Source organism: Bombus fervidus, unplaced genomic scaffold (assembly GCF_041682495.2).
Source record: "Bombus fervidus isolate BK054 unplaced genomic scaffold, iyBomFerv1 scaffold0020, whole genome shotgun sequence".
Taxonomy (NCBI): Eukaryota; Metazoa; Arthropoda; class Insecta; order Hymenoptera; family Apidae; genus Bombus; species Bombus fervidus.
In genome coordinates this window covers 4,282,481-4,288,129 of record NW_027212583.1, presented here as the reverse complement: position 1 = coordinate 4,288,129, position 5,649 = coordinate 4,282,481, and positions in this window count along the sequence as shown.

Sequence of the window (5,649 nt, the reverse complement as noted above, 5' to 3'; positions counted from 1 at the left end):
TATGTTATTGTGTAATAAGGTATAACGTCACATAGTATTACGTCATAACGTATGACGTCATATAGTATTGTGTAATAAGGTATAACGTCACATAGTATTACGTCATAACGTATGACGTCATATAGCATTGTGTAATAAGGTATAACGTCACATAGTGTTACGCCACAACGTATGACGTCATATAGAAATACGTCATAACGTATAACTTCACATAGTACTACGCCACAACGGATGACGTCATATAGAATTACGTCATAACTTATAACGTCATATAGTATTGCGCCATGACGTATAACGTTATAAAGTATAACGTCATAACGCATAACGTCATATAGAGTTGCGGTTTTACGTATTCCGTCACATAGTAATACGTCATAACGTATAGCGCTATATATTGTGTAGCGCCATAACGTATAACGTCACATAGAATTACGTCATAACGTATAACGTCATATAGTACTGTGTAATAGGGTATAACGTCACATAGTATTACGCCATAACGTATGACGTCATATAGTATTGTGTAATAAGGTATAACGTCACATAGTATTACGTCATAACGTATGACGTCATATAGTATTGCGTCATAACGTAAAACGTCACATAGTTCTACGTCATAACGTGTAACGTCATATAGTATTGCGTCATTTCGACTGACGTCATTTAATATTGCGTCATAACGTATAATGTCACATAGTAATACGTCATAACGTATAACGTCATATAGAATTACGGTTTAACGTATACCGTCACATACTTATACGTCATATCGTATAGCGCCATATTGTATTACGTCATAACGTATAACTTCATATAGTACTACGCCACAACGTATAACGTCATATAGTATTGGGTAATAAGGTATAACGTCACATAGTATTACGTCATAACGTATGACGTCATATAGTATTGTGTAATAAGGTATAACGTCACATAGTATTACGTCATAACGTATGACGTCATATAGTATTGCGTCATAACGTAAAACGTCATATAGTATTGCGTCATTACGACTGACGTCATATAATATTGCTTCATAACGTATAATGTCACATAGTAATACGTCATAACGTATAACGTCATATAGTACTGCGTAATAACGTATAACGTCACATAGTACTACGCCACAACGTATGACGTCATATAGAATTACGTCATAACGTATAACTTCATATAGTACTACGCCACAACGGATGACGTCATATAGTATTCCGCCATGACGTATAACGTTATAATGTATAACGTCATAACGCATAACGTCATATAGAGTTACGGTTTAACGTATACCGTCACATAGTAACACGTCATAACGTATAGCGCTATATATTGTGTAGCGTCATAACGTATAACGTCACATAGAATTACGTCATAACGTATAACATTATAAAGTATAACGTCATAACGTACAACGTCATATAGTAGTGCGTCATGACGTATAACGTCATATTGAATTATGTCATAACGTATAACGTCAAATAGAATTGCGCCATGACGTATAACGTTATAAAGTATAACGGCATAACGTATAACGTCACATAGAATTACGTCATAACGTATAACGTCATATAGTATTGCGTCAGAACGGATGACGTCATAAAGAATTACGTCATGACGTATAACGTCATATTGAATTATGTCATAACGTATAACATCAAATAGAATTGCGCCATGACGTATAACGTTATAAAGTATAACGTATAACGTATAACGTCATATAGTATTGCGTCATTACGAATGACATCATATAATTTTGCGTCATAACGTATACCGTCACATAGTTATACGTCATAACGTATAGCGCTATATTGTATTACGTCATAACGTATAACGTCATATAGTATAGCGTCATTACGAATGACATCATATAATATTGCGTCATAACGTATAACGTCGCATAGTAATACTTCATAACGTATGACGTCATATAGTATTGTGTAATAAGGTATAACGTCACATAGTATTACGTCATATAGTATTGCGTCATAACGTATAACGTCACATAGAATTACGTCATAACGTATAACGTCATATAGTATTGCGTCAGAACGGATGACGTCATAAAGAATTACATCATGACGTATAACGTCATATAGAATTACAGTACAACGTATAACGTCATATAGCATTGCGCCATGACGTATAACGTCATATTGAATTATGTCATAACGTATAACGTCAAATAGTATTGCGCCATGACGTATAACGTTATAAAGTATAACGGCATAACGTATAACGTCATATTGAATTACGGCATAACGTATAACGTCATATTGAATTACGTCATAACGTATGACGTCATAGAGTATTGCGTCATGACGTACAACGTTATATGTTATTGTGTAATAACGTATAACGTCACAAAGTAATACGTCATAACGTATAGCGCTATATTGTATTGCGTCATAATGTATAACGTCACATAGTGTTACGTCATAACGTATAACGTCACATAGTATTACTTCGTAACCGATGACGTCATATAGAATTACGTCATGACGTATAAAGTCATATAGAATCACGTCATAACGTATAGCGCTTTATTGTATTGCGTGATAACGTATATTGTCACATAGTGTTACGTCATACCGTATAACGTCACATAGTATTACTTCGTAGCGGATGACGTCATATGGAATTACGTCATGACGTATATAGTCATATAGAATTACGTCATAACGTATAACGTCATATAGTATTGCGCCATGACGTATAACATTATAAAGTATAACGTCATAACGTATAACGTCATATAGTATTGCGTCATTACGAATGACATCATATAATATTGCGTCATAACGTATACCGTCACATAGTTATACGTCATAACGTATAGCGCTATATTGTATTACGTCATAACTTATAACGTCATATAGTATTGTGTAATAAGGTATAACATCACATAGTATTATGTCATAACGTATGACGTCATATAGTATTGCGTCATAACGTATAACTTCATATAGTACTACGCCACAACGGATGACCTCATATAGTATTCCGCCATGACGTATAACGTTATAATGTATAACGTCATAACGCATAACGTCATATAGAGTTACGGTTTAACGTATACCGTCACATAGTAATACGTCATAACGTATAGCGCTATATATTGTGTAGCGTCATAACGTATAACGTCACATAGAATTACGTCATAACGTATAACGTCATATAGTATTGCGTCAGAACGGATGACGTCATAAAGAATTACGTCATGACGTATAACGTCATATAGAATTACAGTACAACGTATAACGTCATATAGCATTGCGCCATGACGTATAACGTTATAAAGTATAATGTCATAACGTATGACGTCATATAGTATTGCGTCATAACGTATAACGTCACATAGTACTACGCCACAACGTATGACGTGATATAGAATTACGTCATAACGTATAACTTCATATAGTACTACGCCACAACGGATGACGTCATATAGAATTACGTCATGACGTATAACGTCATATTGAATTATGTCATAACGTATAACGTCATATAGTATTGCGTCATGACGTACAACGTTATATGTTATTGTGTAATAACGTATAACGTCACAAAGTAATACGTCATAACGTGTAGCGCTATATTGTATTGCGTCATAATGTATAACGTCACATAGTGTTACGTCATAACGTATAACGTCACATAGTATTACTTCGTAACCGATAACGTCATATAGAATTACGTCATGACGTATAAAGTCACATAGAATCACGTCGTAACGTATAGCGCCATATTGTATTACGTCATAACGTATAACGTCATATAGTACTGCGTAATAACGTATAACGTCACATAGTACTACGCCACAACGTATGACGTCATATAGTATTGCGTCATAACGTAAAACGTCACATAGTTCTACGTCATAACGTATAACTTCATATAGTACTACGCCACAACGGATGACGTCATATAGTATTCCGCCATGACGTATAACGGTATAATGTATAACGTCATAACGCATAACGTCATATAGAGTTACGGTTTAACGTATACCGTCACATAGTAATACGTCATAACGTATAGCGCTATATATTGTGTAGCGTCATAACGTATAACGTCACATAGAATTACGTCATAACGTATAACGTCATATAGTATTGCGTCAGAACGGATGACGTCATAAAGAATTACATCATGACGTATAACGTCATATAGAATTACAGTACAACGTATAACGTCATATAGCATTGCGCCATGACGTATAACGTCATATTGAATTATGTCATAACGTATAACGTCAAATAGTATTGCGCCATGACGTATAACGTTATAAAGTATAACGGCATAACGTATAACGTCATATTGAATTACGGCATAACGTATAACGTCATATTGAATTACGTCATAACGTATGACGTCATAGAGTATTGCGTCATGACGTACAACGTTATATGTTATTGTGTAATAACGTATAACGTCACAAAGTAATACGTCATAACGTATAGCGCTATATTGTATTGCGTCATAATGTATAACGTCACATAGTGTTACGTCATAACGTATAACGTCACATAGTATTACTTCGTAACCGATGACGTCATATAGAATTACGTCATGACGTATAAAGTCATATAGAATCACGTCATAACGTATAGCGCTTTATTGTATTGCGTGATAACGTATATTGTCACATAGTGTTACGTCATACCGTATAACGTCACATAGTATTACTTCGTAGCGGATGACGTCATATGGAATTACGTCATGACGTATATAGTCATATAGAATTACGTCATAACGTATAACGTCATATAGTATTGCGCCATGACGTATAACATTATAAAGTATAACGTCATAACGTATAACGTCATATAGTATTGCGTCATTACGAATGACATCATATAATATTGCGTCATAACGTATACCGTCACATAGTTATACGTCATAACGTATAGCGCTATATTGTATTACGTCATAACTTATAACGTCATATAGTATTGTGTAATAAGGTATAACATCACATAGTATTATGTCATAACGTATGACGTCATATAGTATTGCGTCATAACGTATAACTTCATATAGTACTACGCCACAACGGATGACCTCATATAGTATTCCGCCATGACGTATAACGTTATAATGTATAACGTCATAACGCATAACGTCATATAGAGTTACGGTTTAACGTATACCGTCACATAGTAATACGTCATAACGTATAGCGCTATATATTGTGTAGCGTCATAACGTATAACGTCACATAGAATTACGTCATAACGTATAACGTCATATAGTATTGCGTCAGAACGGATGACGTCATAAAGAATTACGTCATGACGTATAACGTCATATAGAATTACAGTACAACGTATAACGTCATATAGCATTGCGCCATGACGTATAACGTTATAAAGTATAATGTCATAACGTATGACGTCATATAGTATTGCGTCATAACGTATAACGTCACATAGTACTACGCCACAACGTATGACGTGATATAGAATTACGTCATAACGTATAACTTCATATAGTACTACGCCACAACGGATGACGTCATATAGAATTACGTCATGACGTATAACGTCATATTGAATTATGTCATAACGTATAACGTCATATAGTATTGCGTCATGACGTACAACGTTATATGTTATTGTGTAATAACGTATAACGTCACAAAGTAATACGTCA